Source organism: Microcaecilia unicolor, chromosome 5 (genome assembly GCF_901765095.1).
Source record: "Microcaecilia unicolor chromosome 5, aMicUni1.1, whole genome shotgun sequence".
Classification (NCBI taxonomy): Eukaryota; Metazoa; Chordata; class Amphibia; order Gymnophiona; family Siphonopidae; genus Microcaecilia; species Microcaecilia unicolor.
Window position 1 is genome coordinate 190,500,641 of NC_044035.1, and position 24,077 is coordinate 190,524,717.

Genomic DNA, 24,077 nt, shown 5'->3' on the forward strand with positions numbered 1-24,077 from the left:
CCTCCCGAGAGTCTGTCTTTTGCGGCCTTTGTCCGGGAGATGTCTACGGCCATCCCCTTCCCGGTGGTTGTGGAGGATGAGCCCAGGGCTGAAATGTTTGAGCTCTTGGACTATCCTTCTCCACCTAAGGAAGCGTCCACAGTTCCCATGCATCATGTCCTAAAAAAGACATTGCTGGCGAACTGGACCAAGCCTCTAACTAATCCCCACATTCCCAAGAAGATCGAGTCCCAGTACCGGATCCATGGGGACCTAGAGCTGATGCGCACTCAGTTGCCTCACGACTCTGGTGTGGTGCATCTGGCCCTAAAGAAGGCTGAGAGTTCTAGGGAGCATGCTTCGGCTCCCCCGGGCAAGGACTCTAGAACCTTAGACTCCTTTGGGAGGAAGGCCTACCAATCTTCTATGCTCGTAGCCAAAATCCAGTCTTACCAGCTCTACATGAGCATACATATGCGGAACAATGTGCGGCAGTTGGCGGGCTTGGTGGACAAGCTCCCTCCTGAGCAAGCCAAGCCATTTCAGGAGGTGGTCAGGCAGCTGAAGGCGTGCAGAAAATTCCTGGCCAGAGGGGTATATGGTACCTTTGATGTTGCGTCCAGGGCCGCTGCTCAAAGTGTGGTGATGCGCAGACTCTCATGGCTGCATGCCTCCGACCTGGAGAATAGGATCCAGCAGCAGATTGCGGACTCCCCTTGCCGAGCGGACAATATTTTTGGAGAGAAAGTCGAACAGGTGGTAGAGCAGCTCCACCAGCGGGATACCGCTTTCGACAAGTTCTTCCGCCGACAGCTTCAGCATCTACCTCCTCAGGTAGACGTTTTTATGGGGGAAGGAAGACTGTTCCCTACTCTTCTGGTAAGCGTAGGTACAATCCTCCTTCTCGACAGCCTGCGGCCCAGGCTAAGCCCCAGCGTGCTCGCTCTCGTCAGCAGCGTGCGCCTCAGCAAGGCCCCACGGCTCCCCAGCAAAAGCAGGGGGCGAGCTTTTGACTGGCTCCAGCAGAGCATAGCCGACATCAACGTGTCAGTGCCGGGCGATCTGCCGGTCGGGGGGAGGTTGAAAGTTTTTCACCAAAGGTGGCCTCTTATAACCTCCGACTGTTGGGTTCTTCAAATAGGCCGACAAGGATACACCCTCAATTTGGCCTCCAAACCTCCAAATTGCCCACCGGGAGCTCAATCTTACAGCTTCCAGCACAAGCAGGTACTTGCAGAGGAACTCTCCGCCCTTCTCAGCGCCAATGCAGTCGAGCCCATGCCATCCGGGCAAGAAGGGCTGGGATTCTATTCCAGGTACTTCCTTGTGGAAAAGAAAACAGGGGGGATGCATTCCATCCTAGACCTAAGGGCCCTGAACAAATATCTGGTCAAGGAAAAGTTCAGGATGCTTTCCCTGGGCACCCTTCTCCCCATGATTCAGGAAAATGATTGGCTATGCTCTCTGGACTTGAAGGACGCCTACACGCACATCCCGATACTGCCAGCTCACAGACAGTATCTGCGATTTCAGCTGGGCACACGTCACTTCCAGTACTGTGTGCTACCCTTTGGGCTCGCCACTGCGCCCAGAGTGTTCACGAAGTGCTTGGCTGTAGTAGCAGCGGCGCTTCGCAGGCTAGGAGTACACGTGTTCCCCTATCTCGACGATTGGCTGGTGAAGAACACATCCGAGGCAGGAGCTCTACAGTCCATGCAGATGACTATTCACCTCCTGGAGCTTACTGGGGTTTGTGATAAATTATCCAAAGTCCCATCTTCTCCCAGTGCAGAGACTCGAATTCATAGGAGCTCTGCTGGATTCTCGGACGGCTTGTGCCTATCTCCCAGAGACGAGAGCCAACAACTTGTTGTCCCTCGTCTCGCGGGTGCGAGCGTCCCAGTAGATCACAGCTCAGCAGATGTTGAGATTGCTGGGCCACATGGCCTCCACAGTTCATGTGACTCCCATGGCCCGCCTTCACATGCGATCTGCTCAATGGACCCTAGCTTCCCAGTGGTTTCAGGCTGCTGGGGATCTAGAAGACGTGATCCACCTGTCCACGAGTTTTCTCAACTCCCTGTATTGGTGGACGATTTGGTCCAATTTGACTCTGGGACGTCCTTTCCAAATTCGTCAGCCACAAAAAGTGCTGACTACGGATGCGTCTCTCCTGGGGTGGGGAGCTCATGTCGATGGGCTTCACACCCAAGGAAGCTGGTCCCTCCAGGAACGCGATCTACAGATCAATCTCCTGGAGTTACGAGTGGTCTGGAACGCTCTGAAGGCTTTCAGAGATCGGCTGTCCCACCAAATTATCCAAATTCAGACAGACAACCAGGTTGCCATGTATTACATCAACAAGCAGGGGGGCACCGGATCTCGCCCCCTGTGTCAGGAAGCCGTCAGCATGTGGCTGTGGGCTCGCCGTTACGGCATGTTGCTCCAAGCCACATATCTGGCAGGCGTAAACAACAGTCTGGCCGACAGGTTGAGCAGGATCATGCAACCTCACGAGTGGTCGCTCAATTCCAGGGTAGTGCGGCAGATCTTTCAGGTGTGGGGCATCCCCTTGGTGGATCTCTTTGCATCTCAGGCCAACCACAAGGTCCCTCAATTCTATTCCAGACTTCAGGCCCACGGCAGGCTGGCATCGGATGCCTTCCTCCTGGACTGGGGGGAAGGTCTACTGTATGCTTATCCTCCCATACCTCTGGTGGGGAAGACTTTGTTGAAACTCAAGCAAGACCGAGGCACCATGATTCTGATTGCTCCGTTTTGGCCGCGTCAGATCTGGTTCCCTCTTCTTCTGGAGTTGTCCTCCGAAGAACTGTGGAGATTGGAGTGTTTTCCGACCCTCATCACACAGGACGAAGGGGCGCTTCTGCATCCCAGCCTCCAGTCTCTGGCTCTCACGGCCTGGATGTTGAGAGCGTAGACTTTGCCTCTTTGGGTCTGTCAGAGGGTGTCTCCCGTATCTTGCTTGCTTCCAGGAAAGATTCCACTAAGAGGAGTTACTTCTTTCTATGGAGGAGGTTTGCCGTCTGGTGTGACAGCAAGGCCCTAGATCCTCGCTCTTGTCCTACACAGACCCTGCTTGAATACCTTCTGCACTTGTCTGAGTCCGGTCTCAAGACCAACTCTGTAAGGGTTCACTTTAGCGCAATCAGTGCATACCATTACCGTGTGGAAGGTAAGCCGATCTCAGGACAGCCTTTAGTTGTTCGCTTCATGAGAGGTTTGCTTTTTTTCAAAGCTCCCCGTCAAACCTCCTACAGTGTCATGGGATCTCAATGTCGTTCTCACCCAGCTGATGAAACCTCCTTTTGAGCCACTGAACTCCTGCCATCTGAAGTACTTGACCTGGAAGGTCATTTTCTTGGTGGCAGTTACTTCAGCTCGTAGAGTCAGTGAGCTTCAGGCCCTGGTAGCCAGGCCCCTTACACCAAATTTCATCATAACAGAGTAGTCCTCCGCACTCACCCTAAGTTCTTGCCAAAGGTTGTGTCGGAGTTCCATCTGAACCAGTCAATTGTCTTGCCAACATTCTTTCCCCGTCCTCATTCCTGCCCTGCTGAACGTCAGCTGCACACATTGGACTGCAAGAGAGCATTGGCCTTCTATCTGGAGCGAACACAGCCCAACAGACAGTCCGCCCAATTGTTTGTTTCTTTTGATCCCAACAGGAGGGGAGTGGCTGTGGGGAAACGCACCATATCCAATTGGCTAGCAGATTGCATTTCCTTCACTTACGCCCAGGCTGGGCTGGCTCTTGAGGGTCATGTCACGGCTCACAATGTCAGAGCCATAGCTGCGTCAGTGGCCCACTTGAAGTCAGCCACTATTGAAGAGATCTGCAAAGCTGCGACGTGGTCATCTGTCCACACATTCACATCTCATTACTGCCTGCAGCAGGATACCCGACGCGACAGTTGGTTCGGGCAGTCAGTGCTTCAGAATCTGTTTGGGGTTTAGAATCCAACTCCACCCCCCTAGGCCCATGTTTATTCTGTTTCAGGCTACACTCTCTGTTAGTTGGATAAATTGTTAGGTCAATCTCAGTTATGTCCTCGCCGTTGCGAGGCCCAATTGACCATGTTTGTTGTTTTGAGTGAGCCTGGGGGCTAGGGATACCCCATCAGTGAGAACAAGCAGCCTGCTTGTCCTCGGAGAAAGCGAATGCTACATACCTGTAGAAGGTATTCTCCGAGGACAGCAGGCTGATTGTTCTCACAAACCCGCCCGCCACCCCTTTGGAGTTGTGTCTTCCCTTGTTTTGTCTTGCTACATATGGGACTGACGAACACGAGCCGGTTCGGGCGGGAAGACGGCCGTGCATGCGCGGTGCGCATCGGCGCGTGAGGACTAGCAAAGGCCTTTGCTAGTAAAGTTTTCCGATTGGAGGGGCTGCCGTGGACGTCACCCATCAGTGAGAACAATCAGCCTGCTGTCCTCGGAGAATACCTTCTACAGGTATGTAGCATTCGCTATATATATATATATATATATATATATATATATATATATATACACACACATATATACACACACACACACTACAATTCAGCCAAACCAGAGAAGACACAGAAATTATATTAACTACACACATTGTAATTAATATTGAATTTTGAATGACTGTATGAAAGAAAAATGGAATTTAGTTGCAGGTAATGAAATCACCACGAAACAGAACTTTTATTCATAAAATGGAAAAACTTATAGAATGTTAAGAAATCAGTCAGTTTAGAGTTCATCAGACTTAACTTGAACTATCCCTTTCATTTTTAGTATGATCTCTTCTGTTCCAGAAGTAAGGCATACAATGGATTGGTATTAATTCAGTTTCAAAATTGATCAGTGTTCTTAGACCATCAATTTGCATGTAAATGTCTGGGTGTAATGTGCTGCTGTTATAGCTTTTTTATAATCTGGTCACATTCAATCCAGCTGATATCCTCTCGTACCAGAAATTAAAATACAGTACCTTCTTTATCTTGTTTCCTTAAGAATGCCACTTTGATTGAATCTTCATCAACAGATTTTATTTGGGCAATATAAAACTTTATGCTTTTTTTCCAGTCAAACCACACCAGAAGAAAATCTCCTGGGTTGACTGTATCGGCTACAGGTAAAGGGATTTCAACTGGATCATTGGATGTTTGTTGTACTACAATATCTTTTCTAAAGGCAAATGTTTTTTGTCCTGAAACAGAGAGTACGTTATACTCCACAACGTATTTATCAACTGCAGCAACACATTGGATAGTGCGAGTGTTTGGAAGTGTAAGAATATTTTTCCATCTTTTGTCAAGATCAGCATGACTTTTTTCCACTTCAGCAGCAGGAATAAATGAAATGTTGATTTTAACTGATTTTTCATCAGCAACCTTTGCCATATCTTCGTCTGACTGAATAACTTTCCCTGCCATGCATTCCTTCCAAACTAAGCATTTAACTGTTCCTCCACTACCACCAACCACACCCTTGCCGTGGCTGATGGCGAAGTCATGCCATGACAGCTTGACACTGAAGTCAGTTTGCAAAAATGTGAGGCCTGCAAACAGAAACTTCTGCTTAAACTGGCTTGCAGCCCTATTACTGAAGAAATGAATTTCATTAACTGAAGGATTCTTGCTCTTGACCAGATTTAATAAGTGAGAAAGCAGTGTATGGACTGCATATTTGTGTGTTACTATGTTGTGTGTTACTATATAATCACTTATGAATGCTGCTGAAATGCCTGCTTTGTCTAGCAGCCAAACATATGCAGTGAAAACAGTTGCTTGACTACTGGTCCAGTGTGCATTCTGAATTTCATTTTGTTGCTTAAAGGCATAATTTTCTGAAAAATCAACTTGGATGACATTTTCATTTGAAACCTTCTGCTTGGCATTTTCAAGTACTTTGTTTTCTCTTTACAAATGAATGAACAAGAAAAAGGCAACTAACTGTGCCTTCAACATCTCGAAACAAGTGGTTGGCTTACTGACTACAGGACTTGGTAATCTGCTGATTCACCATATCCCACTGATACCATGCTGCATCTAAAGATTTCTGTTTATCGGTCAGACAGAATTTGTTGTCAGATTTGTTAGAACTTTCTGTACATGCATCGTTCTGATTCAGGATCACAAGTAACTTTAGCAATGAAAGAACGGAACTATGTTGGCAAAGACGGGATGTGTTTGTTCAGAATTTCCAACAGGATTCAAATATTTTCATAATACTGACAGATGCATATTGTTTGAGGCAGTTCATTCTGATCACAGAACTTGCTAGAGCCAATAGGCTTAGCACATGACCCTACCGATATGAATATTTCACAAAATATTTTGTAGACCTCTTTCAGCGTATAGAGTAGAAACCACTTCTGAACCTTCCTTTTTCCCAATTTCCCCTTGATTGTCACACTGTCTTTCCTTCCCAGTGCCTGCCATGATGTGTCATCTTGCATTTGAAAAAACAAAACAGTTTTTTTACATCCTTTTCTAAACGACTTAGTTTCTGAAGTGTGGTGTCAATCTCAGTTTTCAAACTGTGTTGGCTGGCTGATGTAAATAGAACTTTTTGTCGCTTTCTAGGACTATGTGGTAAATAAGTGTTTGCTTTACTGCCTTTGCCAGAGTTGCTGGTGAGATATGGACTTTATGTGTGAGGGGTGGGAGCACTGATAGCATTAGCAATGCTGAGTTGTTTTTGGTGCGCTCTATACTTTTCCAGGCTTTCTTTTATGCAACTCTTGAAATTTTTAAATTCCTTTGGAACCATTTTGGCAAGACTTGCAGTTTTTTGTTTCCTGTCTTTTGTCTTGAACTGCCACTAGCAAGTCCTTTGCTTAAAGACACTTGCAATAATTCCTCTGTTTTTCAGCAGCTGTTAATTTGGCCATGTTTTGAAATATGTACTGAAAGACTTGAGAGTACAGAAAAGCATAATTGAGTTGTAATAGCACTTGCTAACCATAGGTGGTTTTATTTACAGAATTAATGATAAGTAGTAGTAGTAGTAGTAGTAATCTAGAATTCAGAAAACCGTTCAAATTTTGAATTTTTTCTTATCCAAAGTATATACAAACAAAGACATTTACTTATTCTAGATTTGAGTATTTACTTAAGAAAGTATTTAAATATCAAAATGAAAAAATGTAAAACACATGTGCAGCATATAAAATCTTGTTGCAGTTCTTTATACAATAAAATAAGGAAGTAATTTAAGATATAATCTTGAGATGTAATGATCAGATTCTGTTACTTTTAGAAGCCATGATTCTGTTAACAGGATTTCTCCCCCTAGTGGCAAGAGATAAATTTAAATTTTCTGGTGCAGGATTCTATCATGGAACTATTTTTGAACACAAGTTTGACACTTGTACTTATACCTGTTTCATGTGAAATTAATTCATGTGTTCAAAGGTAACGGAATCATTGTAGTCACTGTGGGCAAGTTTGGAAGGCATTTTAGTCCATGCTACTGGACGTGGATATAATAATTTTTTTTCAATCAAACAACATATGTATTTATAAGGTAGCAACAGTTTCAATTTCCAATAGTGTGTGAAGAAGTTACATTAATCATTCATTCCAAGAGCTATGGTAAAAGCCATTCCGTTTCATGTGAAACACATGCAGCTTTGTCATATAATGACTCATTTATACTTGAAAACATGCAAACAGCTAGTCCCTTGTACATTTGACATAGTGCTTGTTGATAAAAAGCAATGAATGAAAATTCTAGTTGGTATATAATAGGTTCTCTTGAGAGAAGTATAAATATGAACTGAGATGTGTAAGAACTTCACATTTAGCACAATACATTTTTGATAAGAGTGAACCCATAAATCAATAAATGGGACATAATGTATACTGATGACAGAAGGTATAGACGTTATCCGGACCTACGCACATGCCTACATATACCGAACAAGTTTGTAAATGTAAAAAAAACTTGTGACAGTTGAAGTGTATATGGTAATACTCAGCTAAAGTTGGTGTGAACTGCTGCTGGGTAATTATGGAATGTGGGTATGCCTTACTATGAATAAAACAATACATTCCATTCGGTTTCTGTAGACCACATCATCAGCTAGGGCTCTTCAGCTTGGAGAAAAGATGGCTGAGGAGGAGATGGGATAAGAGATCTATAAAATAATGAGTGGGATGGAACGGGTAGACATGAATCGCTTGTTTACTCTTTCCAAAAATACTAGGACTAGGGGGCACGCAATGAAGCTACAAAGTAGTAAATTTAAAACGAATCAGAGAAAATATTTCTTAACTCAATGTGTAAATAAACTCTGGAATTCATTGCCAGAGAATGTAGTAAAAGCAGTTAGCTTATCTGGGTTTTAAAAAGTTTGGATATCTTCCTAAAAGAAAAGTCCATAAGATATTATTAATATGAACTTGGGGAAAATCCACTGCTTATTTCTAGGATAAGCAGCATAAAATGTATGGTACTGTTTTGGGATCTTGCCAGGCACTTGTAACTTGGATTGGCCACTGTTGGAAACAGGATGCTGAATTTGATGAACCTTCAGTCTGTCCCAGTATGGCAATACTTATAAGGCTGTCCCCTTTTCACTTTCATTAATCTTCCTAATTGACAAATGGTATAATTAGAAAATTAATTTCTGTTCTTCTGTGGGTAACAATAACATTCCTTAAAGTAAGTATGCAGAAAAGACTCTGAAGAAAGAAGGTATATGAAAGGAGAATACAAAATACACAGATTCCTAGACTTGGAAACATTTTTCAAAGCCTCACACCTCCTGTGCAGCAACGAACTCTTTTAATCTTGAAGAACCAGTGGCTTGTAAGTTGTTAACTTTATATTCTAATCTTGGAGGCTTGACTTGAAAAGACAGCTGTGACAGAGTTCTTGAGCATGGCCTTCACTCTAAAGACAGACCTCCAGATATCAATAAAAAAATATACAAGGGTTGCTGCTGCAAGTCCACCCTAAATCCAGTATTTCAGGACAAGGCACCAGTTTGGGAACAGGTGCAGGAGATCTTGAGACCTGAGACAAGACTGCCAAAGCCTCTGTTACCTCAGCTGAACCTGCACTCAGAATAGGAGACTATAAAAGTAGTTTCCTGTCTGGGAACCATTAAGAAAGCCAATGGTATAGGAGGGGTTAGGGGACTTCCCCGAGCTTAAAGTGCACCAGAATAGAAGATCCCAGGGCAATAGGAATAGCCAGGGTTGCACTCTAAACAATTTGAATATGTCCTTGCACTGCAGAACAAATGGCATTATTTCCCCTCTGTTCTTGTGTTTGCCTATAACATCAAAGAAAAAAGGAAAATTTTTCAGTTCACTCAAAATGAGGCCTCAAATTCAGACAGAATCCCCAGGCTCAAATGCAGCTACAGCATTGCTCCCAAGGGGCAGGGAATGCCCCTTAAGTCACATGCTTGTGACCACACGCCAAACTCTGCTGCCTGTCTCGTCTTCCGCCAGGGTCACTTTACTCATACTACCCCTCTCCTCAAGACCCTTCACTGGCTCCCTATCCGTTTTCGCATCCTGTTCAAACTTCTTCTACTAACCTTATGATTTATCATTTTTATTCAAAACCAGTATCCTGTACATATATCACTATACAACTTTATCACTTGCATTCACAATAACAATTCTTCATTATTACAGGTAATGTGAGTTTGCTGAAATTTACAGAAACAAATTGTTTTCGTTTTTTTATTATAATCCCTCCCTTCCCAACAACCCCCCCCAACCTTCCCCCCAATAATCCCCTCCCTCTCCCTCCCTTCCCTCTCTCCTATGTGAACACTTCTACTAACCTTAAATGTACTCACTCTGCTGCTCCCCAGTATCTCTCCACACTCATCCTTCCCTACACCCCTTCCCGTGCACTCCGCTCCATGGATAAATCCTTCTTATCTGTTCCCTTCTCCACTACTGCCAACTCCAGACTTTGTGCCTTCTGTCTCGCTGCACCCTACGCCTGGAATAAACTTCCTGAGCCCCTACGTCTTGCCCCATCCTTGGCCACCTTTAAATCTAGACTGAAAGCCCACCTCTTTAACATTGCTTTTGACTCGTAACCACTTGTAACCACTCGCCTCCACCTACCCTCCTCTCTTCCTTCCTGTTCACATTAATTGATTTGATTTGCTTATTTTATTTATTTTTTGTCTATTAGATTGTAAGCTCTTTGAGCTAGGGACTGTCTTCTATGTTTGTGCAGCGCTGCGTACGCCTTGTAGCGCTATAGAAATGCTAAATAGTAGTAGTAGTAGTAGCATCTGCTGCTCAAATAGCTGGGCCGGAGCAGCGTTGATGATATCACCAGGTCCCTCCAACCTCGGGCTGGCCTGGAATCTGCTTGTTGATTTCACCACAGCTCTCACTGGTCCTGCTCGCCAATGCCAGTCTCCAGGCTTTAATTTGTATATTCAATATCATTTAGGGTGATAATGCTGCTAGATATTGGTACATTTATTTCTTCCTATTTCAATTTCTTGATTTAATTCTAGTTTCCCTTGATGTGGGCTATATATAATAATTTATCTGCTGATAAATGTATTAAGTAGTATTATCTCATTTCTTATGTTTTTTTGTTCAAACTTATTCAAACTTAATTTAAAAAAATTAAATTAAACCCACCGTAACTTCTCTTTCTAGACATAGAAGGAGGATGGATTTTGTACGTGGCTCATACCTTTTTCAGTTGTAGCACAAAATGAGCTATATTTAGATACAGTAGGTATTTTCCTGTTCCTGGAGGGCAATTCTGTAACTTGGTGCCACAGTAAAGCACACTTACTTTTACTGATGATTTGTTTATGTGTTTGTACGTACTAGGAGAGTGCCGGTCAGTCTATCTGTGAGTAGTGCGAACAGCTAAGAGGAATAACAATCATGTGACCGCCATACTAAATCTGAAAAGAGTGACAGTTTATTTGGGAATGGTTTGGGCATCTGGGAGAAATAGCGATGTAAGCCCCAGAAATTACTGTAAAGTACAGCTAGCAGTGGCATTCAAGTTTGTGTATTTATAATTTGATATACCACCTATAAGCAGACTTGAGTAGTTTACAGTAAATCATTAAATAAGGGTAAGGGTAATGAACATAAGAAAATAAGAATAGCCATACTGGGTCAGACCAGTGGTCCATCTAGCCCAGTATCCTGTTTCCAACAGTGGCCAATCCAGGTCACAAGCACCTGGCAGAAACCCAAATAGTAGCAACAATCCATACTACCAATCCTAGTTCAAGCAGTGGCTTCCCTGTGTCTGTCTCAATGGCAGACTATGGACTTTTCCTCCAGGAACTTGTCCAAACCTTTTTTAAACCCAGATACACTAACCGCTGTTACTACATCCTCCGGCAAAGAGTTTCAGAGCTTAATTATTTGTTGAGTAAAAAAGTATTTCCTCCTATTTGTTTTAAAAGTATTTCCATGTAATGTCATTGATTGTCCCCTAGTATTTGTACTTTTTGAAAGAGTAAAAAATCGAATCACTTCTATTCGTTCTATACCACTCAGTATTTTGTAGACCTCAATCATATCTCCTTTCATCTCTTTTCCCAGCTGAAGATCCCTAATCTCTTTAGCCTTTCCTCAAATGAGAGGAGTTCCATCCCCTTTATCATTTGTCATTCATCTTTGAACCATTTCTAATTCTGCTATATCTTTTTTGAGATATGGCAACCAGAACTGAACGCAATACTCAAGGTGTGGTCGCACCATGGAACGATACAGAGGCATTATAGTATTTTTGGTCATATTTACCATCCCTTTCCTGATAATTCTTAGCATCCTGCTTGCTTTTTTGGTCACTGCCGCACACTATACCACAGAAAAGCGGTAACATAGTATGTCAAATGGAATTTGATAAACTGCTTTTCTTTGTCACCTGCAGCAGATGAATCCAGGAACTGGTGGGTTAAGTCCGTCTACCAGCAGGTGGAAATAGAGATAAACAAACTGAAGGCAGTGATGCCAGACGGCCAGCCCCTTTCTCATTTAGTATGTCTGTATCTACAGCAGGTGGTGGACGGCTTTTCTCCAGCTCCTGGATTCAAGGCTTATGAGAGGGTGCTCCTAGGCCAGTGGCCAGATTGAGCCGGGAGTGGCTGACTGAAGGTGTCACCTTTGGGGGCATACCCAGGTTCTGGATCCCTGCTTCACCTCAAAATTCCCTCTTAACAGGCTTTTTGCTGTTTTCTTCCCTGTTTCTACCTCCTCACTAAAAAAAAAACAAAAAACGGAGGGGAAGTGATTTTAGTGAGAGCAGCGCTGTTTTCCTGCCTGTCTGAGCCCTGCTTGTGTTCCTGCTTGTCTGACCCTGTCTGGCTTAGGAGTCGGATCGTTCCTCCTCGATTCATGCTGCAGGTCCTGAGCTTCCTCTGCTGCTGGTAAGTGCTGCTGGGGTTTGTTTACCGGGGCAGATGGCAACAGAGGCTGTGAAGCGATGTTCCCAATGTGGGAAACATCGATTGGCAGTGGGTTTTTGCAGCGCTGGTTGCGCTGACTTGGTGGGACTTGATGGATCTGTGGCACCCCCCGAGAGCGCGCTTTCCTGCCCGGAGCCTCATGATTTGCGCACCATTTTGCAAACCGCCGCGGAGGCGGTTCCGGTAGCGGTTTTGGACTGCGTTTCTTCTCCTGGGTTGGGAGAGGTTTCAGGGGCGTCAGGCACTACTCCTTGTGGTTCAGGGGCCATGGCTGCAGGTTCCTCCGCTTTGGGGGAGGGGTTTTCTGCCGAATTTGTTTTGCTCCTCCATCAGGCATATTTGCTGAAGAGGACTTTTCCCCCTCCTGCTCCAGCTTCTGTCATTGACCCTATTGGGGGGTCTGGGGGTAGCCAGGGGATTTTGGGTTTTTCCTCAGATGAAATCTGCTCCCTTAAGAAGCGTAGGAGTTGCTTTGGGGTCTGAGGAGGGGTCCTTAGTTCAATTGCCGGCAGCCCCCTCCTTGATGGCTCTTTCGGAGCAGACGGGACTGGAGGAGGTAGAGCACTGTGTCCTTACTGACCAGGCAGAGGACTTTTCCGCTGTGAGGATTTTCCATAAGGAGGAATTGTCCTCCTTTATTTTTCAGGCGTTGGAAGCCTTGAATATAGAGGACCCGAAGGGCTCTGCTTCTCAGACTGTCAACCCCAAAATGGCCAGTACCAGGCATCCTTCTAAGGCCTTTCCGGTGCACGAAGCTATAGAGGAGCTAATTTCGGCTCAGTGGGTGGACCCTGATGGGAGGGGGTTGAAAGTGGCCAGGGCTATGTCCCGGTGGTATCCGGTTTCAGCGGACCGAGTGGAGCAGTTTGCTCTGCCAAAGGTGGATGCCCTAGTGACGGCTGTCACTAAGAAGACTACTCTTCCAGTGGAGGGTGGTGTGGCACTCAAGGATATGCAGGACAGATGTCTGGCAGCCTCCTTGAAACGTTCCTTTGAGGTGGCCGCTTTGACTCTTCAAGCCTCTATTTGTAGCTCTTATGCAGCTAGAGCCTGTCTCAGTTGGCTTCACTCTGTGATTGATTTGGACTTGGAGGCAGGTCTGGCTAAGATTTCTCAATTGTCACAAATGGATATAGGCCTGGTGTACTTGGTGGATGCCTTGTATGATTTGGTTCATGCTTCAGCCAAGCTCATTGCTTTGGCCGTTTCCTCCATCTGCTGTGGCTCCGTCATTGGGCTGCAGATATGGCCTCTAAGCAGCGTCTTATTAAATTGCCTTTCCGGGGGAAGTTGCTTTTTGGTAAGGACCTGGAAAAGATTGTTAAAGATTTGGGGGATTCCAAATCTCAGCATCTCCCGGAGGATAGACCCAGGTCTGGGTCCAGGCAGGGAGCTTCAAAGTCGCGTTTCCAAGAGGCACGACGGTATTGCCCAGGGCACGCTAACTCTGCCTTTCAACGTCCTCGTTTTGGTCAGCGTTCTTCCTTTCGCAACGACAAGCGTCCATCCGGACCCCCCCTGCTTGTCAGGGGGCTCCTCCGTGAGCCTCACAATGATGGGGCGCAGGTCCACTTGGTAGAAGAGCAGATCAGTGGTCGGCTCTCACTATTTCTTCCAGAGTGGGTCAGAATTGACTACTGAACCAAGCTCCTGCAAAAAGGACAGGTTTATTCTGACCCCTAAATCCCTTACTTCTCAAATTGACTGGCTTAGGTGCTGGGACTACTGAACCAAGCTCCTGCAAAAAGGACAGGTTTATTCTGACCCCTAAATCCCTTACTTCTCAAATTGACTGGCTTAGGTGAGAAACTACCTGATATTTTATCCTAAATTTTTAAGGCTTGTTGCTTAATCAATTTAATTAGCACTGGGAAACCTCTCTTTCTGTCTTTCTTTCTTTCTTTCTGTTCCTGCCAAGCTCTGATAAAGGGGAGGGGCATTTTTACATAGCTGAAACTGCTAGAATTATTGGCAATATCTAGATTTATTTAAAAGGAAAGTTATTAATATCTAGGGCAGTTTTAAAAGTTAAATAAACTGTAAGGTCCTTGATCAGACACTACCATTTGGGTCCATTAAGCTAGAGAATTCCCTTGATAGCAGCACTTAGCTGACACTTTGGGACTTATAATCCCACCCACCCCAGGGTTGTCCACTCATTTATAGACAAACCAAACCTCATTAACTTTACTCCTCAGTCATACACAGGCAGTCTTGCAGGCTGATACTCCAACATAGTACACCTGTTCATACCCATTTCAACCAATCAGGATGACTTTTATTCTCTGCAATAATTGTGCTGCTTTAGTTTCAAGGCAAATCATCTGGAAACTTAAAGCTTGTCCTGTCTGTCTTCAGCTATCTACTTTAAAACAAGAGCTCTATAAAGTAATGCAAGAATTAGATACAATTAAAGCAACTTATAGGACTGTGCAGAATCATAACTTCTCACCACTGCCTCAGAGAATAAAACCACAAAGGAACAGATGGCTCACAGTAGGCTCAGGCAGAATTCGTCATGTCACAAAGAAGCATCCGCCCACACAAGTGTTGCCACTACAAAATTCTTTTGCTCCACTACAGCACTGTGATGTTCCTGAAACTAAAATTGAAGCAGAAAAAAAAGAAAAAGCAAGGAAGAGGGAACAAAAAGAGGAGAAGGTACCCAAAGAGAAAAGACACTCACAAATCACTAAACCCAAAACACATACTAGGAAATGTAGTTGGAAAGCAATGACCACAAATGCTCACAGTCTAAGCAATAAAATTCATGACCTTCAAGCCCTGATGTTGGAGACTGACTTGGACATAGTTGCAGTCACAGAGACATGGCTCCATGGTTCCCATGAATGGGATGTAAACATACCAGGCTATAATCTTTTTAGGAAGGATAGAGAGGGACGTAAAGGTGGAGGAGTAGCTCTGTATGTGAGAGATGATATCGCAGCAACTGAAATGACAGGGAAGTGGGGAAAGGAAGAAGCAATATGGATCACCTTAAAAAGAGAGGATAGAACCTTGGTCCACGTGGGTGTTGTCTACAGACCCCCCGACACAATTGGAGGAACTGGATAAAGATCTGATCGCTGATATTCAGAAGTTGGGGAAGAAAAGAGAGGTTCTGTTGTTGGGAGATTTTAATCTGCCGGATGTAGATTGGAAGGTTCCTTCTGCAAAATCGGAAAGAAGTAGAGAGATTGTGGATGCTTTCCAAAGTGCTCTGCTCAGACAAATGGTGACGGAACCCACGAGGGAGGGAGCGACGCTGGATCTGGTGCTCACAAATGGGGATAGTGTGTCAAATGTCCGAGTGGCTGCGCACCTGGGAAGCAGTGACCATCAAACGGTTTGTTTTGATATAACAGCTCATGTGGTTAGCGGCCACTCTAAACTCAAAGTCCTGGACTTCAAGCGAACTGACTTTAACAAAATGGGGGAATACCTGAGGAAGGAGCTGATGGGCTGCAAGAACGCACAACACGTGGAAGGACAGTGGTCCAAGCTGAAAGAAGTAATAAACAGGGCCACAGACCTTTATGTAAGGAGGGTAAATAAAAGCAAGAGAAAAAGGAAACCGATATGGTTTTCAAAGCAAGTGGCTGAGAAAATAAAGGCTAAAGAGTTAGCGTTCCAGAAATACAAAAAATCTCAAGTAGAGGAACACGGGGAGGAATACCGGATGAAACTGAAAGAAGCCAAGAGAGAGGTACGTCTGGCGAAGGCGCAAGCGGAAGAACAAATGGCTAGAAATGTACGGAGGGGAGACAAAAACTTCTTCAGGTATATTAGTGAAAGGAGAAAGACTAAAAAGGGGATTGTGAGACTAAAAGATACAGCAAAACGCTATGTAGAAAATGATGAAGAAAAAGCCAATTTACTAAATAGATACTTTTGTTCTGTTTTTACTGAAGAAAATCCTGGGGAAGGACCGAGAGGGACTGGCAAAAGTACACCTGAAAACGAAGTGGATAGAGCACCGTTCACGGAAGAGAGTGTGTATGAACAACTTGGCAAGCTAAAGGTGGACAAAGCCATGGGGCCGGACGGGATCCACCCCAGAATACTGAGGGAACTCAGAGAGGTTCTGGCGGGTCCTCTTAAAGATTTGTTTAATAAATCCTTGGAGACGGGAGAGGTTCCGAGGGATTGGAGAATGGCGGAGGTGGTCCCTCTTCACAAAAGTGGTGATAGGGAAGAAGCTGGAAACTACAGGCCGGTAAGCCTCACTTCGGTTATTGGAAAAGTAATGGAAGCCATGCTGAAGGAAAGGATAGTGAATTTCCTGGAAGCCAATAAGTTGCAAGATCCGAGACAACATGGTTTCACCAAAGGGAAGTCGTGCCAAACGAATCTCATTGAATTCTTTGACTGGGTGACGGGAGAATTAAATCAAGGACATGCTATGGACGTCATCTACTTAGATTTCAGCAAGGCTTTTCACATGGTTCCCCACAGGAGGCTCTTGAATAAACTAGAAGGGCTGAAGATAGGACCCGAAGTGGTGAACTGGATTAGGAACTGGTTGACGGGCAGACGCCAGAGGGTGGTAGTGAATGGAGTTCGCTCGGAGGAGGGAAAGGTGAGTAGTGCAGTGCCTCAGGGATCGGTGCTGGGGCCGATTCTGTTCAATATATTTGTGAGTGACATTGCCGAAGGGTTACAAGGTAAAGTTTGCCTTTTTGCGGATGACACCAAGATTTGCAACAGAGTGGACACCCCGGAGGGAGTGGAAAACATGAAAAAAGATCTGAAGAAGCTGGAAAAATGGTCTAACGTTTGGCAATTAAAATTCAATGCAAAGAAATGCAAAGTGATGCACTTAGGGAGTAGAAATCCAAGGGAGGCGTATGTGTTAGGTGGGGAGAGCCTGATAGACACGGACGGGGAGAGGGATCTTGGGGTGATAGTATCTGAGGACCTGAAGGCGATGAAACAGTGCGACAAGGCGGTGGCCGTAGCGAGAAGGTTGCTAGGCTGTATAGAGAGAGGTGTGACCAGCAGAAAAAAGGAGGTTTTAATGCCCCTGTATAAGACGTTGGTGAGGCCCCACCTGGAGTATTGTGTTCAGTTTTGGAGGCCGTACCTTGCGAAGGATGTTAAAAAAATGGAAGCAGTACAAAGAAAAGCTACGAGGATGGTATGGGAGTTGCGTTCCAAGACGTATGAAGAGAGACTTGCTGACCTGAACATGTATACTCTGGAGGAAAGGAGGAACAGGGGTGATATGATACAGACGTTCAAATATTTGAAAGGTATTAATCCGCAAACGAATCTTTTCCGGAGATGGGAAGGCGGTAGAATGAGAGGACATGAAATGAGATTGAAGGGGGGCAGACTCAGGAAAGATGTCAGGAAGTATTTCTTCACGGAGAGGGTGGTGAGCGCTTGGAATGCCCTCCCGCGGGAGGTGGTGGAGATGAAAACGGTAACGGAATTCAAACATGCGTGGGACAGGCATAAAGGAATCCTGTGCAGAAGGAATGGATCCACAGAAGCTTAGCTGAAATTGAGTGGCGGGGGGAAGAGGGGTTGGTGGTTGAGAGGCTAGGATGGGAGAGGGCAGACTTATACGGGGTCTGTGCCGGAGCCGGTGATGGGAGGCGGGACTGGTGGTTGGGAGGCGGGAAATACTGCTGCACAGACTTATACGGTCTGTGCCCTGAAAAAGACAGGTACAAATCAAGGTAAGGTATACACATATGAGTTTATCGTGGGCAGACTAGATGGACCGTGCAGGTCTTTTTCTGCCGTCATCTACTATGTTACTATGTTAGAATTACTTCAGACCAGTGGGTCCTCGAAGTGGTGACAGAGGGCTACAAGCTAGAATTCATCTCTCCCGTCACAGACTTTTTTCTGGAGTCCCGCTGTATCTCGCTGACCAAGAGGAAAGCTATTCTGCAATGCATGTGAGACCTTCTGCGCATAGGGGCTATTGTGCCGGTTCCTCCTCTCGAATGGCGCACAGGCCGTTACTCCATTTTCTTTGTGGTTCCAAAGAAAGGAGGGGCTTTTCGGCCTATTCTAGATCTCAGGAAGTGAACATGTTTTACGAGTTTGCCACTTTCGTATGGAAACGTTGCGAGCAGTTATTGCTGCTGTTCAGCCAGGTGAGTTTTTGACAGTGCTCGATTTGCAAGAAGCTTACCTGCACTTTCCCATTTGGCAGCCTCATCAGCGATTTCTCAGATTTGCTGTGCTGGGTCAACACTTCAGTTTCAAGCCCTTCCTTTCGGAGTGGCCACAGCCCCATGCACCTTCTCCAAGGTCATAGTGGTAGTGGTAGCCTTTTTGTGGAAGGAAGGGATTCGGGTGCATCCCTATCTCGACGACTGGCTGATTTGGGCAGCTACTGTGGCAGAGAGTCGTGTAGTCACCGACCGGGTGATTGCACTCCTTCAATCCTTAGGTTGGGTCATCAACAGGGACAAGAGTCATCTAATTCCTACTCAGAGCCTGGAGTACCTCGGAGTGTGGTTCGATACAAAGCAAGAAAAGGTGTTTCTGCCCGAGGGTCAGAGGATCAAATTACTTTCTCAGGTCAGGTCCTTGTTGAGTCACCGTTCTTCTCCAGTGTGGGACTATGTTCAGCTTCTCGGTTCCATGACGGTGACCTTGGAGGTCATTCCATGGGTGAGGGCTCATATGCGACCTCTTCAGATCTTCCTGTTGAGCAGGTGGTTGCCAACATTGATGGATTATCAGCGACGCCTCCCTTGGTCAGGCCGGGCCAGGGACAGTCTGGTGGCTCCTGCTGGCCAATTTACAGAAGGCTGGCTTCTCCCAATTGGGTGGTGGTCATGATGGGTGCCAGCTTTTCATGGTGGGGGGTAAATCGGGTCTAAATCGGGTAGCCCAAGGATCTTGGACCCCACTCGAAGCGACTTGGCCGATAAATCGCCTGGTTGCAAGCAGTCGTGAATGCGCTGCAGAGTTTTCAAGATCTTCTGCGAGGTCAGGCGGTTCGAGTTTTCTCGGACAACACCACAGCGGTGGCCTACATCAGTCGGCAGGGAGGCACTTGCAGTCTCCCCCTGGCGGAGGAAGTGTCTCATCTTCTGGTGTGGGCGGAAGCTCATGTTTTGTGTCTGTCCGCAGCGCACATTGCGGGGAAGTCTCTCCTTCAGTAGTACCTAAGGCTTTTATGCTTGATGATTTAAGGATATCTGTCTCAAATTGCAGCTTTCAAGTTTTTCTTCTTTCATTCTGTCTTTACTTGTTCATTTTATTATTGCTATGCTGTTAACAAAATTGTAAGTGGATTTTCTCAGCTGGACTCTTTTGGACACGGCGGAGTGGACGCTGTCAGACTCAGCGTTTCGTCTGATCTGTTGGCGTTGAGGAACACCAGTGATAGATCTCATGGCCACGGCCTGCAATGCCAAAGTTTCCCAGTTCTTCAGTCGCAAAAGGCAACCCGGAACCGCAGGGTTTGACGCTCTTGTTCAGCCCTGGCCGGAAGAGGAAATGTTGTATGTTTTTCCTCCGTGGCCTCTGATAGGGAGGATTCTGTTCCGTGTAGGGTGTCCTCAAGGACCAGTCGTTCTAGTGGCCCCAGATTGGCCCAGGTGTCCGTGGTATGCAGATCTGATTCGGGTGCTCTTGGAGCCGCTGTTGCGACTGCCAGTGACTCCGGATCGTCTGCATCAAGGACCAGTCCAAATGGAAAATCCCTCCTGCTTTGGTCTTACAGCCTGGCTATTGAGACGTGGCAGTTGAGGAAGAAGGGATTTTCGGTACCAGTCATTACCACTGTTTTGAGGGCACGGAAGCAGTCCACTTCGGCAGCATATGCTCGGGTGTGGAAAGCCTTCTCGGCGTGGTGTGGCCTGCATACAGAGTCGCCCTTTCGGGCATCCATTTCAGTGATTTTGGCATTCCTTCAGGATGGTCTTCAAAAGGGGTTGGCATATAATTCCCTTCGAGTTCAGGTGGCCGCGCTGGCCTGTTTTCGAGGGAGACTGGACGGTTCCTTGGCAGCTCACCCAAATGTGATTCGTTTTCTTCGCGGAGCTCTTTGTCTCCACCCTCCTCTGCAGTGGATGTGTCCGGCGTTGCATTTGAATTTAGTGCTGCGCGCTCTACAGGCCCCACCTTTTGAGCCTTTGAACAAGGTCTCTGAGAAGGATCTTACACTTAAGACGGTGTTTTTGGTGGCCATAACTTCGGCTCGACGGATTTCAGAGATTCAGGCTTTGTCTTGCCGAGATCCTTTTTTGCAGTTTTCTGAGGCTGGAGTATCGATTCGGACGGTGCCGTCGTTTCTGCCTAAAGTGGTTTCGGCTTTTCATATCAATCAGACTATTTATCTTCCTTCCTTTCGAAGGGAGGATTATTCAGAGGATTTTGCGTTACTTCGTTTCTTGGACGTGCTGAGAGCTTTGTTTAGATACCTGCAGGTATCTAATGAGTTTCGGTGCTCGGATCATCTCTTTGTGCTTTTGGCGGGATCGAAGAGAGGCGAGGCGGCCTCTAAGGCTTCCATTGCTCAGTGGATTAAGGAGGCCATTGCGGCGGCGTATATTTTGCATGGCTGGTCGCTTGCCGGGGCTCTGAAGGCCCATTCTACTCAAGCACAGGTGACTTCTTGGGCGGAGACGTCTTCTTTATCTCTGGAGGAGATTTGTCAGGCAGCTACTTGGGTGTCCCGACATACTTTCGCGGAGCACTACAGATTAGACGTGGCTGCTCGGGAAGGCGCAGGGAGTGTTGGCTTCCCACTCAATTTAGGGATTACTTTGGTAAATCCCACCAGTTCCTGGATTCATCTGCTGCAGTTGACAAGGAAGGTAAAATTATGTCTTACCTGATAATTTTCTTTCCTTTAACACAGCAGATGAATCCAGGATCCCCCCCTAGCTCAGCCAACTGTTTTCGTTTCCTGCAAGGAATATGTGGGTTTTCCTTCTGTGTTCTTTTTTGCAGAGTTCAGACAGACATGGGGACACAGAAGGAATACCTGTTTGTAGAACAAATGGAAGTTGATTCAAGTTCATTGTTTGGTTCTCTGTTCTTCATAGTGAGGTTGGTTTCTTGTTGTTTTTTTTATTCTTGCCTTGGTTACTGCTTACGAATGACATACTAAATGAGAAAGGGGCTGGCCATCTGGCATCACTGCCATCAGTTTGTTTATCTCTATCTCCACCTGCTGATAGACGGACTTAACCCACCAGTTCCTGGATTCATCTGCTGCGTTAAAGGAAAGAAAATTATCAGGTAAGACATAATTTTACCTTCTGTAGTACAATCAAAGTGGTTACATTTACTATATGCAAGTACTTTCTTTGTCCCTAGTGGGCTTACAATCTAAGTATTGTACCTAAGGCAATGGGAGGGTTAAGTGACTTGCCCAGAGTCACAAGGAGCTGCAAAGTGAATCGAATCTAGTTCCCGAGGTTCTCAGCCCACTACACTAACCCACTAGGCTACTCCTCCAAAGCACAGAAAAGAACTACAAATTAATAGGCAAGAGATAGATAGAAGAGTTATAAAATCATAATAGTGCTGGCCTGGAACACGCTCTTCAGGAGGAGGGAAAAGGGGTGGAAGATTGCAGTCTTTGGGGATGGTGGCAGGGAGTTCCACAATGTTATGCTAAATATATATGCTTGAATAGTGTCTAGAAGCAATAATATGAAAGGAGGGGATTGTTAATTGGTTGTGTTGTGATGACCTAAGGAACCAAGAGGGAATATAAGGGGTCAAAAAATGAGAAAGATACAATGATTGCTCTGAATACCGGATTTTATGGGTGAGAACAAGGATTTTGTATTTTATCCTGTGGGCTACAGGTACCAATGTTTCTAAGGTAACAGGAGAGTTACATAATCAGATTTATGGGAATGAGTGTTCCTTGAGCTTTCTCCTTGGAGTAAGCTATGGGGGTGTGGGGGGGGGGGGGGATAGGATTTTTGGGTGTTTGTCGTCAGTCAGTTAGGGCCTGGCTCAGATCGAATAGATTTAAGTTAAATTTGTCCAAATCCCAAATTTTTTTTATTTTTGGTAAAGTCTCTCCTTCAGTAGTACCTAAGGCTTTTATGCTTGATGATTTAAGGGTATTGGTCTCAAATTGTTGCTTTCAAGTTTTTCCTCTTTCATTCTGTCTTTACTTGTCATTTTATTATTGTTATGCTGTTAACAAAATTGTAAGTTTGATGTTAAACTGTACCTGCTGTACACCGTCTTGGGTGAATCTCATCATAAAGGCAATAAATCCCAATAAATAAATTATTTCTGAAGAAATATGCCAATTCCTGTGCTTTTGGGGTATCCTGAATTGAATGCCCTTCTGGTATTTTATAAAGCATGTTAACTAGCCTATGTAAAATTTTAAAGTCCAGCTTATCTTGACCAACTTTTGCAGAATAAAAATCTAATTTAGCTTGTTTTACATTTGACATAACTCTTAATGGCCAGTGTCCAAGCTCTTTTACTGTCTTCAGTTTGGGATTTCAACCACTTTCCAATTTTTGAAAGTTTCTTTTCTTGTACAGTAAATCAAAAGAGCACCACTCTCCACCCCCCATTTCTTCTTAATTTCAGTGGTAACATTTCATCCAAAATATCTTCACTTTTAGGGCCTCTTTTACTAAGGCATGCTAACATTTTTAGCACATGTTAATATTTAGGGTGCGCTAAACGTTAAAGATGTCCATAGGAATATATGGATGTGTCTTAACATTTAGCGCTCCCTAAATATTAGTGCTAGTGCGTCTTAATAAAAGACTCCCCCTTCTTTTATTTCAACCCGATAATGTACTTGCTGAAAATGCATTATCATCTAATTCCATATCCACCTTCTGCCAAAAAGTTGTAGAATCTATCTGTCCTCTTGACCAAATTGACTTTGGTTGCTCTCTTGTGTGTTTTATGGATTTTTTATTTTATTTATTTATTTGTTGCATTTGTACCCCACATTTTCCCACCTATTTGCAGGCTCAATGTGGCTTACATGGTACCGGTGGCGTTTGCCAAGACCGGTTGAGAAGCAAATACAATGTGATGATGTGGTTGAGTAAGGTTCGTGTGTTCCAGCACGATTGTAACCTAAAGTCGTCTGACCAAATTAACGGGCACCATAAAACATCAGTAATGCTGAAAGATGGGATTAAAGAAAATCTGTACACACATATATCTAATTGATGACCCTTAATGTGAGTTGAGGCTGTTAAAACCTACAGAATCTAAGAACTTATAAAACTGATAAATTTTACTGTCAGATAATTTTTTCAAATGAATGTTAATATCCCCCATCAGTATCATATTGGAAGACTCAATCTATACTTTTGATACAAATTCATAGAAAACCTCTTGAGTCTCTCCCCATTTTCCTGGGGGGCAGTATCTTAAAAAACCAGATTGAGTTTTCCAGGGAATCATCTTTAACTACGCAAGATAAAAATCTCCAGAAATTGAGACATTACTACTTCCATGGGAGGCGGGACTAGTGCTGGGCAGACTTATACAGTCTGTGCCGGGGCTGGTGGTTGGGCGGCGGGGATAGTGCTGGGCAGACTTATACGGTCTGTGCCAGAGCTGGTGGTTGGGAGGTGGGGTTGGTGGTTGGGAGGCGGGGATAGTGCTGGGCAGACTTATACGGTCTGTGCCAGAGCTGGTGGTTGGGAGGCGGGGTTGGTGGTTGGGAGGCGGGGATAGTGCTGGGCAGACTTATACG

At 45.2% G+C, this 24,077-nt stretch overlaps 1 protein-coding gene across 3 annotated transcripts in view; it reads left to right on the forward strand.

Moving 5' to 3' along the window:
• Window positions 1–24,077, forward strand: part of RANBP10 (RAN binding protein 10) — a 683,001-nt gene that overhangs the window by 180,020 nt on the left and 478,904 nt on the right. The window contains exon 1 of one of the 3 annotated variants that reach the window (XM_030203669.1): window positions 5,061–5,107. The exons of the other annotated variants lie outside the window; for them this stretch is intronic. The gene's annotated coding sequence lies outside the window, so the exon portion shown is untranslated. Of the gene's footprint in view, window positions 1–5,060; window positions 5,108–24,077 lie in introns of those variants that run through there. 3 annotated transcript variants of the gene reach the window in all.